Raw genomic sequence first — 14,223 nt, 5'->3', positions numbered from 1 at the left:
GCACTGTATCCATTCTCTCTAGTTAGCCCCACACAACAGCCTTGAGGAGGAGAAATAGTATATTCTCCTTAACCTACCATTGCTGGAGAAGACAAGTTACAATATATATCCTAGTTCACAGATTGGAGTGGCAGAAACAGGATTGAGGCCTTCTGCCCTGTTCTTCAGTGCTATCTCTACTATATCAAGTCACTCTGCAATGATGCAGCAAACTGTTCCAGTATTGATAGTCAGGAGCTATATAAAAGAAGCCACTCACTAAAGACTGCATATTCTTTGGCTTTGTGTGACATTTATATGAAATTCTAGAAAAGGCAAAATCAGTTTGCTTCTGGCAGATCAGTGATTAGAAGCAAGGGTGGGGGTGGGAATTGATTGCGTACAGGTATAAGGGAGCTTTGTGTGGTTATGAGAGTATTTCAAAGCCTGACACTGTAGCAGTTAAAATGACAGTAGTCCTCCAATATATGGAACTGCAAGCTTAAAAGGAAGGAAACTTTTAGATGTTTATTATACCTGAATAGAATGTAAAATATATACATTGTCAGCAGACTGTTACTTCTACATTAGTAACATAAATATAGAATTTGTTTTATTTATTACCCAATCATGTGTAATCAATTGACTTTTAAAAAATGATTTGCCTTTAAATCCTTTGATAATCAGTTTAAGGCTGAGCAGTTTGTTAAAAATGCAGAGCCTTGTGTTTTTCTCCCATCTGACCTGATGCACTAATCACTAGGGCACAGTTGTGTTATTCAGAACATGGAATGAGGTCACATTTCTCCCTAGTGGAGAGTAAATTGCAAATGTACTTTAAAAAGTACCTGGCATTTAATGCCTAATCCTTAAGATTAGTTGATGTTAAAAATAAATAAATAAAACCAAGAAATGCTTACTTTCTCACAAAAGGATTTGACCAACATTTTTTTGATTAGTAATTTTCTATATGTCCAGTCATATACATTTAAAATAAAAAAGTATGAGAATATTGGGGAATGAGTTGAAGCAAATAAATAGGTAATTTAAAGGATAAAGTGTGCATAAGCTTAGATTATTTTTTATGATTTCTTCTCATTCACAGCTTTTAAATCACTTGAGATGATAATTTTTCCTCCTCCATTATTATTTTGTTTGTGATTTTAATGTGAGTACTACCTTAAAAATTATGGAAAAGTATAAATATACAAAAGGAAAAGTAACATAATAAACCTCTATTGATCCAATATCCAGTTTCAATGTAGTCAATATATGTTTCTCTAAGTCTATACCTATTCTCCATCCACACCCCATCTTAGGTATTTTTTTCAGTTAAATCCTAGATATCACTTTATTTCATCCATAGATCCTTCAATATGTATCAAAAGATACTTTAAAAATCCTAATTCCAATTTTTATATCTTTTCTGAAGTAATTAAGTATAATTCTTTAAGGTTATAAAAAACACAATATTCACATTTATTTCAATATTTCATAGTATTTTAAATTTACGGTTTGTTTGAATCAGGAAACAAAATACATGTGATATGTTTCATTGATATAGTTTAAATTATTTTTGACTTATAAGCTTCCCCTCCTTCTTTTCCCTTATAAATTATTTGATACAGAAACCAAGGAAATTGATCCTCTATAACTTGGGACATTCTGGATTTGCTCATTGCCTCCCTTTGTATCAGTTAAGGTGGTCTGCATACTTTTTTTTATTTCCTGTAAAAAAAAAAAGTAGTTACATTTAGAAGGCTGATCAAATTTGTTCTATTTTTTTAATAATACTTCACAGCAGGAGTTGTAAGCTTCCTATTGTATCACATCAAGTGATGTTATGTCTAGTTTTCATTCTAATTCTTATTGAGATTGATCTAACCACCTAGCTTTTTCTTGTTTTGTTCTTTTTTTTAGTATCAGCACAAACTCAGAATGATCCCAATGCCAATATTTTTATGAAAATTAAGCTTATGAAAAACATTTAAGATGTCTTGCACTATTCTTTTACCTTCTACATGATTTTAATTAAAAGTTTGCTTCATTTATTATTTCATATCTGTTTTTCTGTTTATTTATTTTTATTATGGAAAATATACATAATATGAAGTTACCATTTTAGCCACTGTAAAGTGGATAGAGGGGCGCCTGGGTGGCGCAGTCGGTTAAGCCTCCGACTTCAGCCAGGTCACGATCTCGCTGTCTGTGAGTTCGAGCCCCGCGTCGGGCTCTGGGCTGATGGCTCAGAGCCTGGAGCCTGTTTCCGATTCTGTGTCTCCCTCTCTCTCTGCCCCTCCCCCGTTCATGCTCTGTTTCTCTCTGTCCCAAAAATAAATAAACGTTGAAAATAAATAAATAAATAAATAAAGTGGATAGAAAAATATGGAATGCTTCATGAATTTACATGTTAGTATTTCACAGGGTCCATGCTAATCTTCTCTTTGCCATTATGATTTTAGTATATGCATGCTACTGAGCAACAACTTGAATTTGTTTTTATCTTTAGGATATATCTGAATATCTGACTTGGTCTATATTCCAAATTACTGTAGGTTAAAGTCCTACTAATGAATAGATCCAATGGCCTTTAAACATTTTTCATTGCAAATATATTCCACTGTTTTGTCATTTGTTATTTATTGATTATAATGTTTATTTGTCATATTTTTTTGGACAAGTAACAAACTAAAATTATTAATTTTATCCTTTATTGATTATGTTTTGTGAATCATAGTTAACACTGTTTTCTCTACTTTCAAGTTTGTAGGTGAATTTAAATATATTTCTTTTAATACTATGTGGAGATAATTTTGCTTTTTCTTCATATGGCTATGCCACTATTCCAACACTACTAATTATAAAGAATATTTTTCTCACTGATTTCTAATGCTATGTTTGTGATATACTAAATTTTTATTTGCAAATATATCTATTTCCAGATTTTCTATCTTAGTCCATTCATTTTCTAATGCTTTATTCTCTTATACATACAGGACATAAAATACATCTCATCTAGAGTGAACTAGAATATCCTTCTCATGGTTTCTGTGCTTTCTCTATTTTTGTTTGTCCTTTCAGATGAACCTTATAATTTTCTATCTCAAGGGGAAAAAAAGATCTGTTTTTTTATGGCAATAATATTAAATTTATAAATCAAATATTTTTGTTAATATTCACATGTATGGTTGGTTTGTAGATTTCATTTTTGGAGTAGTTTTTATCAGGTTTTATAATCAATATAACGTTCACCTTAAAAAAGAATTTAAAGGGTTTTTTGTTCCTTTGTTTATGTTTTCAAATAGTTTAGTACTTGGATTATCTTTACAGTCATTTAAAGCAATTGCCTTCTGAAAGCATTTGGAGCTTAAATCAAATACTTTTACCATAATATGTATTGGTTTTGGCTGCTTGTGAAAACTTTTCTCTGAGAAATAATATTCTCTTTCAATATGAAGATGTAATTCTTAATTTATTTCAGAAAAGTTATATATTATGGTTTTTAATATGTATTCTTTGTTCTTTTGTTTTCACTTGGAGTGTGTGTGTGTGTGTGTGTGTGTGTATGTGTATGTGTACTTTCTCCACTTTTTCTATTACTTCCTCCTCATTTTATGCCTCTATTAATTTTTGCTTGATTTTAAAATTTACTGTTCTACTTTTCATTGTCTATTCCTTTTACTGTATCATGTATGATACCTGTTCATTTCCATTGTCTACTTAGCTTTGCTTTTATTTATGAAATTATTTTAAATGTATTTCTAAATCATTCTAGAATTCAGTGAGGTCTTATTTTCAACCTCTCTTATTTTTATAATTTTATTTTTCTCATTTTTTTCTAGTTCTTATGATTTTTTTCATATTTTAATTATATTTGTTTTATTTTGAAATACTAAGCTTCAATGTTTAAAATATTTTTTAGGAGAGCATGTTCTTTTGGTATATCTTCAGTGTCTTAAAGATGTTTATTTGGCTCATATTTTTTTGACCTAGAATGAGTTGATATGGAATTAAGTACAATTCTATTGTGTTATGAATATTTATATGAAATAAGTTTTCTTGAATTTTAAAAAATATCTTTCCAGTAGGGGGATATTCTAAGGTAGCTTTCGTAGCTTCATGGCTTCAGGCTTTACTGTGAAGATCACAAAGTTAGTTCAGGTACTTTGAGAACTGTCTCCTCTCTTACTTTTTTTTTTTTTACCATCATCAGAATATTTCCTTTCTCTCTTTCTGTTCCACACTGAGTGCCCCAACTCTTTTTCTTTTTGTCCCATAGTATCTTTCTCCTGCTTAATGTGTGTTTTATTCCCATCAGTTTCTCTTTTGCATAGGTTTTGTCTTTGAAGGAAACTTCTTCAGTTGGTTGGTTTCAAGCATTCATGACACCTCTATATCCTCAGCATAGTCTAACATTCCTGAAGTCTCCTAAACTCATCCTTACAGTGGAAACAGAAAGTCTCCTCTCCTGATGTTTTTCTCAGATACCTTAACCTGACTTCTCTTCCAGAGTCTTCTCTTGCTTTCTGAATGAATTGTTGTTGGTAGTTTACTAGCATCAGGGCTATTATATATCTTTGTCTTTCTCCTTCCTCTCACACAGTTAATTATATACATGTTGTAGTTAGGCACAGCTCAGTGGAATTTTGTGGTTTGTGAGGATACCACTTCACTTCTTAGGGATAAAATGCTTTCACTGTTCTATTAATTTACATATTTAGTACTTTACTGCATTTATTGTTATGTCTGTTTTGTTAGGAGGTTCAAGAAGACTTAAATACTTTGCTATTCCAGTAACAGCATATTTATTTTAAATGATCTTTACTCTTAAGAGCAACTTAGGTTCATAGAAATATTAAGCAGAAGATATGGATTGACTTTTGTATATTAAACTTGTATCCTATAACTTTGCTATAATCACTTAATTAGTTTCAGGAATTTTTGTTGATTCTTTCAGATTTTCTACACAAATAACCACAACGTCTGTAAACGAAGTTTATTTCTTCTGTCCCAATCTATATGCCTTTTATTTTCTTTTTTTGTCATATTGCACTAGATAGAACTTCCCAAATCACAGTGCAGGTAAGTTGAATTCAAAAAGGAGGTAGTGGTATCACTTTGTGGTAAAAACAAAATTATAGTTCATTGCTGCTGTGGTGGCGTGGGTTTCAGGAGCAAAGATTTAAAGAGAAAGGCATGGCAGAGAATGGGCCACGAGAAAGTATATAAAATTATTTGTGTCTTTGGTTTAGTGTTTAGCTATGCACTCAAGGAGTAAAACTCCAGGATGTGTAGCAGAGAATAGCCACAAGGAATCAGGAGAGATTTGAGTAGATACCTAGATCAGTAAAACTATCTGTGGCCAAACTCAGTTAGAAATACCATGGTGAGCGGCCAGGACTTTGAGTTAAGAAACCAGAAAGGCCCTGGTCTAGAAATATGGACCACATCCTAGAACTAAGATACATGCTCTAAGAGTAAAAGATATGCGTAGGGGAATTAGAAGTCAAGATAATCCACATCTTTACAGTGTATCATCTTCAATATATGAGATATAAAATTACTAATCATATTAATAACCAGCAACAAGTAATAAACAGTAAAGAAATACAATAGTCTATTGTAAGAGCAGGCCCAGAGATGATACATATATTGTAATTAGTAAGGACTTTAACATACTCTCGATACCTATGTTATAGAAAAGACAGAAAAAGAAAAATAATGTGAATAAAGGGATGGAAAATATTGGTAAAATGTTTATGTATTTATATAAAGAAAAATCACTGGATCTCATGGAGTTGATTAAAAGCAGACCAACACAGGATAGGCTATATATTGAACTCAGAAATACATTATTAGAAATGATATGTAAACTGAAATAAAGAAAAACAAAGAAGGCAAACATAACAAAATAAAACAAAGCATAAAGTACGTGTGGAAATTTGTCAAAAAAAAGTCCCAGCGGGAGAAGACAGAGAGTTGGGATAGAATCTATACTTGAAAAAATAATGGCTGATAATTTCCCATAGCATTTGGAAGATATTGCCAGTGAATTGAAGTGGGATAAATACAGGGAGAAACATACCTAGGTGGATTATAATCAAATTGTTAAAAACTAAAGACCAAATGGTAATATTCAAAACAGCTACAAGGAGAAAGCACTGTATGACATTTAATAGGAAAAGTATATAACTCATAGCTAAGATGTTAATAAAAAGTAGAAGTCAGGAAAAAAATAGAAATATACCTAAACTAAGTCTCATTAATACAGTAGATTGGCAAATATAGTTTTCTGGATAGCTACCCTCTTGTCCCTCATCCCTTATGGAGCAGGTCAAGGAAAGTTCAGGAAATGTATGGGAGAACAAAAAATAACTTATCTGTACTGTGGGAAATAAGAATATTGGCATATATCCTTAGGGACATATTCAACATTAGGCTTTGGTGACCTATCTCAGTGGTGTTTTCAAGTAAGAAGTTGGATATGCAAATTTAGATTACAGAGGAAATTCCTAGAATTCACACACAATATGTGATATCTTCTAAGAATAACATAACAAAAGAAGTATCTCAGATCAAATACTCAAAAACTTCAAGGTTAAAATTAAGGAAAGTTTTAAAATTTACAAAAATATTTTTGACCTGATATACATGAAATTTGATATTCTAATTTATAATAGATATTCTAGAATCAAGGAATATTCCTTGATTAAAGTATAGCATCAGAAACTACATACATTGATGCTGTCATATTACCCAAAAGTATTACTCCCATTCTTCCCATGATTAATTTTACTGAACTGTATAAATTTGAAAAAGCAAATCTAATTAAGCTCTTATAAAAAAGTCATGTATATCATGTATAGTTTTATTGGTAGTATTGTTTTCTAAATCACCCACTATTCTATTTCATCAACTCTCTTAGGATAAATTTCCTTCAGGATCAATGCACAATTTCTGTGTTTTCCTTTATAATTTGTTGGCTTAACTCTTACAAATTCTGGATGAAGTGATTGATCATGTTTTCTCATTATTTTTAGAGGTAAATATGTTGCCTATTTCTTGCAAGCAGGCTGAACTTCTCAGCATATATTCTATGCATTAAGTTCAAAGTTAATTTGAATCGTAGTTTTAACTGCCTCATATGGGTCAATTTGTGTCCTCCAAAAACATATGTTCAAGCTCTAAACAGCAGTACCTCAGAATGTGACCTTATCTGGATAAAGGGTTGTTGCATGTGTAATTAGTTAAGATGAAGTCGTACTAAAGTAGAGTGGGCCCATAATCCAATATGACTAGTGCTTTTTTGAAAAGAGGGAAGACAAAGTGTAGGTGCAGATACATAGGGAGTGTGCCATGTACAACGGAGGCAGAGATTGGCATGATGCAGCTATAAGCTGAGGAATGCCCAAAATTGATAGCTTCCACCAGGAACTAGGAAGAAGCACAGAGGGATTTTATACTTAGAGGGAGCATGCTCCTGTTGATATCTTGACTTCAAAACTATGAAAGCATAAATTTCTGTTGTTTTAAGCTACCCACTTTGTGGTACTTTGTTATCGTAGCCCTAGGAAATTAATATGCTGCCTTTATACTCAATCCCTTCACTTATTTTTATTTTGTTTTTCATTGTACTTATACATAGGGTTTTTATTTTTTTTAAGTTTATTTTGAGAGAGAGAGAAAAAAAAGGAGAGAACGAGGCACAGAGAAAGAGGCAGAGAGAAAGCGAGAATCCCAAGCAGGCTCCCCCAGTCAGTGTGCAGAGCATGATGTGGGGCTCAAACTCACGAAACTGTGAGATCATGACCTGAGTCAAAATCAAAAGCTCCACGCTTAACCGACTGCACCCAGCCACCCAAATTTTTAAAAATTTGAGTATAGTTGACACAATGTTACATTAGTTTCAGGTGTACAACTTAGTGATTTGACAAGTTTATATCTTATGTTCATCCCAAGTATACATATCATCTGTCCCATTATTATTACTATTATAATGTCATTGACTGTATTCCTTATGCTGTGCCTTTTATTCCCCTGACATACTAACTCTAGAACTGGAAGCCTGTATCTCCCTCTTCCCTGCATCCATTTTTATATAATATGTATTTTTTTAACCCTTGGGGCTAATCCAATTTACTACTTATAGGAAACAAGCACCTGCTCAACCTTGTTTATTACCTCCAGGCCAGTCTGCTCTTTCAGTGTTATAGGGGGATGGGCAGATTGCGTTTCCCAGGCATCCCGCAATGTAGGTGGGTCGCCTTAGGGAAAACCTCTACCAGCTCAAAAATTCATCTTACATTAGCAGTGAGGATTTGGGCATCACCCCGAATCATAAGTTTCTTTACTCATAAGTTTAAGGCCTACAATGCGTTTTTTAATATGACTCCTTGAATCTTTTTTTAATTTTTTTTAATGTTTATTTATGTTTGAAAGAGAGAGACAGAGTGTGAGAGGGGGAGGGGCAGAGAGAGAGGGAGGCACAGAATCCAAAGTAGGCTCCGGGCTCCAAGCTGTCAGCACAGAGCCCAATGCAGGGCTCGAACTCACGAACTGTGAGATCATGACCTGAGCGAAGTCGGACACTTAACCAACTGAGCCACTCAGGCGCCCCGACTCTTTTTTTTTTTTTAATGAAATGAGGCAGAATTCTTTTCTATCCATTCAGCATCCATACTATAATATAAAAATTTAAGATGTGATCCAAGCCTTCAAATAGCTTACTATCTTATGGATGTCTTAAGATTACATGCCTCTGAAAGTTAATGAAATACACAAAATAATAGACACCCACATTGTAATTTTCATACAACAAACAATGCCTCTATAAGAATTTAGAGTTGGGATTAATCAGTAGAGGGCAAAGTAAATAATAAACATGCAAAGTGTCGATGAATCAGGACCTAAGCTGAAGCTTAAGGAAGGGGTAGAAAGGGTTTCAGCTAGTGAAGAAAGAGGATGGTATTTCAGGAAGGAAGCAAGTTGAGCAATGCTTGGATGATAGTTCAATGCATGGTGCAAATAAATGATGACACCAACTCTAGAGAAAGTTCTGTGGTTGGGGTTAGTGGAAAATAGGCTTGTCTAAGTGAGAGGCAGAAAAATTGCAGGGAATCTGGAGAAAAAAAAAAAAAAAACAGGAGCCGTTAAATCTGTTTAGGAAGGAATTGGGAGTTGTTGTAGAGCTTTTGAACACTAACATAATGAAAGGACCTAAGGGAGATTAATCCAGAGATAGTGTGGAAGATAAATTAGAGTCAGAGAAAGAAAAAAGAGTCACAGAAAAGAGTCAAGAGAAAAGAGCCTGAGAGCTCTTTTAGAAAACTAATGAAAGAATCCAGACCTGTGGTGTCAGAGGCCTAAATGAATGCTACTGACTAAGAGCATCAGCTAAGTTTTCGGAGTTTTTCTTCAGACTCTGATTTCTCTATAACTATTTAATTTCTCTTTTTCATCTTGATTGGATTTGAGCCATTGGTATTTATCTTAGGGATCTTTTCACTGATAATGAAAGATTTTTGTTTAACCTTGAAAGACTTTGAATAAACTTTAAGTTTTAAAAGCACTTAACATGTATGGCATATGAGTGTGTTTATAATGCTCACTATTAAGCTCAATATTGACAGAATGCCAAGTCTGAAATTTTCAACTATGTTATCTTTAATTTCCAAGCTGTGTTAATTTTGCTGCCTGTAGAACCTTCATTTCTGTCTCATTATTGTCTCTTTTCTTGAGACTACTCTAGCTAGCACATGTGTCTGAAATAGGTAGATGCTTTTTCTTTGAATTTTACCTTCCTTGTCCTTTTAGAAAATGGAACCTCTTTATTTACATATTTCAAGGGTACTTTTTATGTCGTAATTGATTTTGAGGACTGTTGCCTGATACTTCTATTTAGATAGAAATTTATGTAATTTGAGACATCCTTCAAATTGCAATGTCATCAGTATTATATGACCTGTTTTTGAGTACCAACACCAAAAAATCCATTATATACATTTAAAATTTGTTTTTTGTGGGTATTTTCATTTTTTGAATGTAAAACATACTTTTTTCCATAAAGCATATATTTCTAATGGACAATCCTTTGAGCTCTTTATGCAAATTTAGCCCCAGGAAAAGAAACAAGTAGAGTTGAAGTGAATGACATTGAATATCCCACATATGTTCATTTGAGAGTCACTAATGTTCACAGAATGAGCAACAAATTGATAAGTATTCAGGAAAATAGATGACTGGAGATTATTTAAAACATATTCTACAACTAAAAACATTTCAGAACTATTGTGTTTTAGGATATGAAATTCTGATAATTCTTTGAATCAGAGTCAACTGGGCATCATTCCTTTTAAAATCTCCACCTGCTGCTGCAAAACCAGCCTAAATAGTTATGTGGCAACCTGTATTGCATTTTGAAACTTAAATTCTTAGAATAGTAATTTTGCACTGGGGTGCCTGTGTGGCTCAGTCATTTAAGCGTCTGACTCTTAAGTTTGGCTCAGGTCACAATCTTGCAGCTTGTGGGTTTGAGTTCCACATTGGACTGTATGCTGATGGTGCAGATCCTGCTTGGATTCTCTCTCTTCCCTCTCTCTCTTCTCCTCCCCCACTTTCACTGTCTCCCTTGAAATAAATAAATCAACATTAAAAAAAAATATTAGTAATTTTGCACTAGGAATGTATTATCCTTGTTAGAATTACTGTAAGTGATTTAATGGTACCATATTTTCAAAATAAATGCTATTAACTAAATTTTAGCTGTATCAATTTTTTCAACTAAATGTATCAATTATTTAAATACAAATTATAATTAATATAACTTAATATAAGTTAATATGCATTCTGTATTTTTTAAATTATATATAATTTTTCTTTTTTTCTAATAAGAAATAAAATAAATTTCATTCTTTGGCAGGAGTCTTATATTATTTTTTCAGCCAAAAGTGTATGTAAAAAGTTTTTTTAATCAAAAAACTCCTATGATAAATATCTATTGTTTTTATACTTACAGACCTCATCTACTTTACAGTATAAATCGTATGATGTTATAATTGGACAATATGACTGTTTCCTTTAGCAAAATAAAAACTCTTAAAAGCTAAGTTTTACTAAGTGCTTAATAAATTCACTGATAAGTGAATGCATGAATTTTTTTATGTTACTAATTTTTTTGGTTTGTTACTTTGGAGTTTGTTTAACATAGGGACATAAATCTTTAGGTACCTAATTTAAATGAATATATAGCTATCTCTGGACTTAAAAAAATGAAATCCAGTTTAAAATTCTTCCACATTTAAGTAAATGGATTGGTTTCATATAATTATTGTTAAATATGTTTTCCTAGGTAATCCATTATGGAGTGTATTACAAAATTCTTGTGAAGAGCTGTGATTGATTTATAATGACCTTATTCATTCAGATCTTGAATAGAAATTTCTACATTTATTTCTTTAAAGAAAATACAACAGTTTCAATTTAATTTATGATTCCAAGTTGGTGTGGAAGAGATTTTTTGTGGTTACCATTAGGCGCATATATAACATCTTATTCAAATAGCAGTCTGTATTAAGTTGATGGTCACTTAAGTTTGTATCCATTCTAAAAGCACTAATTTATCACCCCTCCCTTCTTTATGTATATGATACTATACTTTACATCCTTTTTTGAATGCCTTGACTTTTATACATATAGTTGATTTTACTGCTTTTGTGCCTTAACCTCTATACTGGTTTTATAAATGATTAATCTAGTGTTTTTATTATCTTTATATTTACCTATAAATATTTTCCTTTCATAATTTTCTTTCTCCTGACTATGGGCTTTCCTTTCCCCTCAAAGTATTCCCTTTAACATTTCTTGTAAGTCTGGTTTTGTGGTGATGAACTCCTACAACTTGTGTTTGTCTGGAAAACTATCTCTTCTTCTAAGGTGAATAATGGTCTTGTTGGGTAGAGTATTTCTAACTGTAGCTTTTTCCCTTTCAGCGCTTTGAATATATCATGTCTCTACATTCTGGCCTGAAAAGTTTCTGCTGAAAAATTAGCTGTAGCCTTATGGAGTTTCCCTTGTATGTAACTGTCTTCTTTTTTCTTGTTGCTTTTTAAAATTTTCTCTTTATCTCTATTTTTTTGTCATTTTAATCATTATGTATCTTGGTGTGGACCTCTTTGGGTTTATTTGGGCTGCAGAGGGTGGCGGGGGGTGGCTCTTAATGTCTCCTGGATCTGGATGTCTGTTTTTTCCCCTAGATTAGGGAAGTTTTTAGCTATTCTTCAAATAAGATTTCTGCCTTCTTTTCTCTTTCTTCATTTTTTGGGATGCCTATAATATGAATGTTACTACACTTGATGGTGTTGCTGAGCTCCCTTAACCGATTTTCATTTTTTGTTATTCTTTTTTCTTTTTGCTGGTCAGCTTGGTCATTCTGTCTTCCAGTTTGCTAATCTTTCTACTTCCTCAAATCTACCATTGATTCCCTCTAGTATATTTTTAATTTCAGTTATTGAGTTCTTCATATCTGATTTGTTCTTTTTTTTAGTACTTATTTATTTTTGAGACAGAGCACAAGCAGGAGAGGGGCAGAGAGAGAGGAAGACATAGAATCATAAGCAGGATCCAGACTCTGAGCTGTCAGCACAGAGCCTGATGCAGGGCTCAAACCTATGAGCTCAGGTCATGAGATCATGACTCAAGCTGAAGTTGGACGCCCAACTGACTGACTCCCAGATGCCCCTGATTTGTTCTTTTTTATGTTCTCTATCTCTTTGTTGAACGTCTAACTGGAATCCTCCTTTCTTTTATCAAGTTCATTACGTATTTTTATGATGATTACTTTGAATCCTCTATCAGGCATACTGTTTATCTCCATTTCATTTAGCTCTTTTGCTGTGTTTTTGTTCTGATCATTCATTTGGGACATATTCGCCTAGCTTCTTATTTTGTCTAACTCTGTGTTTGTTTTCTATGTATTAGAAAAGTAATTTACATCTCCTATCTTGAAAGTAGTGGCCTTATGAAGAAGAGGTCCTGTAGTGTCTTGTAGCACACTGTCTCCTTTACACCAGAAGCTGGCAATACAGGGCTATCTCCTATGTTGGTTGCATACACCTACTGTTTTAACTTAGTCTAATTTACCTTCAGTTTAGTCATCTGCCATGACATACTTTGCCTGTTGTGGCAAGGGTTTGGTCCCTGTATTGGCAAGGGGCCAGTTTGGGACAGCCCTGTTCTTCTAATTAGGTGGTCTCAGCAGCCAGACAAGATGCTTGCCCTTGGCCCATTTTCTGGGGCTGCAGTTCCACTGATGTGCCGGCTGCTCTCTCTGCATTGTCCCTGAGAAGCTTTCTTGGTGGGTGCGGCCTCCAGAGAAACCAGATATCTTGGTTGTTCTTGGAGATGTCTTTTAAAGATCCCTGCCCTTCCAGCATGAATCATCATGTTTACCCCAGGTGCCTTTCATACTGCTGCTTCTATACTATATCTCTGTGGGGTTGTTTTTTATGTGGTCTCACATAACAAACAGGGGGCACTCAGTTTCCTGTCAACCTCTGGCTCTCCTAGAACTGACCCTACTGATTTTTAAAGTACACAAGGGTAAGCAAAACCCTTGAAAAACTCACAAAGTTAAGCCCACTGGTTTTCAAAGCCATATGTTATAGGGATTTGCCTTCCTGGTGTAGGTTTCCTATGCCTGGGGTCCCTGGGGTGTCTGGTGTGCCTGGTGTGGGGTCTGCTTCTCTCCCTTCTCTGTGCTTGTGGTGTCCCTCCCCTGTGGTTAGTCTCAATAGGAGTTTGATTTCTGACTGCTTTCTCTGCCCCTCCTATCCTTTTTTGATGTGGCCTCCTCTCTTTGATCAAGTATGGAAAATCTGTTCTGACATTCTTTGGGTCATTTTCTGGGTGCACTGATGTGGCTGTTATCTAGATGTGTCTGTGGGAAGAGATGAGCTTAGAATCCTCCTACTCTGCCATCTTCCCAGTAACCTCTTGGGGGAGATTTTTTGAATGTTGATGTGTTCTTATGATAACTTGATGACATTTTGGATAAGTATATCTTGTGTCAATATACAGTGCATAAAAAATGAGGAATATATAGGGAGGAAAAGACTTTCATATGGCTTCTTGCCATAGTACTCTGAATAATGTCCCTTTGGCAAATTCATACTTCAGCATTTATGTACAATACCAACTTAAACTAGTCATTCTTAATATGAAGGATGAATTATCATAGCCTAAGGAGCT

General features: G+C 33.7%; 2 non-coding genes across 2 annotated transcripts; both read right to left on the bottom strand.

The window, feature by feature from the left end:
• Positions 1-2,358: 2,358 nt before the first annotated feature.
• LOC121016930 (U6 spliceosomal RNA) lies at positions 2,359-2,460 on the bottom strand. The gene has a single exon (XR_005784538.1). It is a non-coding gene; the product is annotated as a U6 spliceosomal RNA (small nuclear RNA).
• A 5,737-nt stretch (positions 2,461-8,197) lies between these two features.
• On the bottom strand, positions 8,198-8,347 carry LOC121017147 (U12 minor spliceosomal RNA). The gene has a single exon (XR_005784645.1). It is a non-coding gene; the product is annotated as a U12 minor spliceosomal RNA (small nuclear RNA).
• Between the last annotated feature and the right edge of the window lie 5,876 nt (positions 8,348-14,223).

This window comes from Herpailurus yagouaroundi, unplaced genomic scaffold (assembly GCF_014898765.1).
Source record: "Herpailurus yagouaroundi ecotype Mexico unplaced genomic scaffold, PumYag 29, whole genome shotgun sequence".
Lineage (NCBI taxonomy): Eukaryota > Metazoa > Chordata > Mammalia > Carnivora > Felidae > Herpailurus > Herpailurus yagouaroundi.
This window is presented reverse-complemented; position numbering and strand designations above follow the sequence as displayed.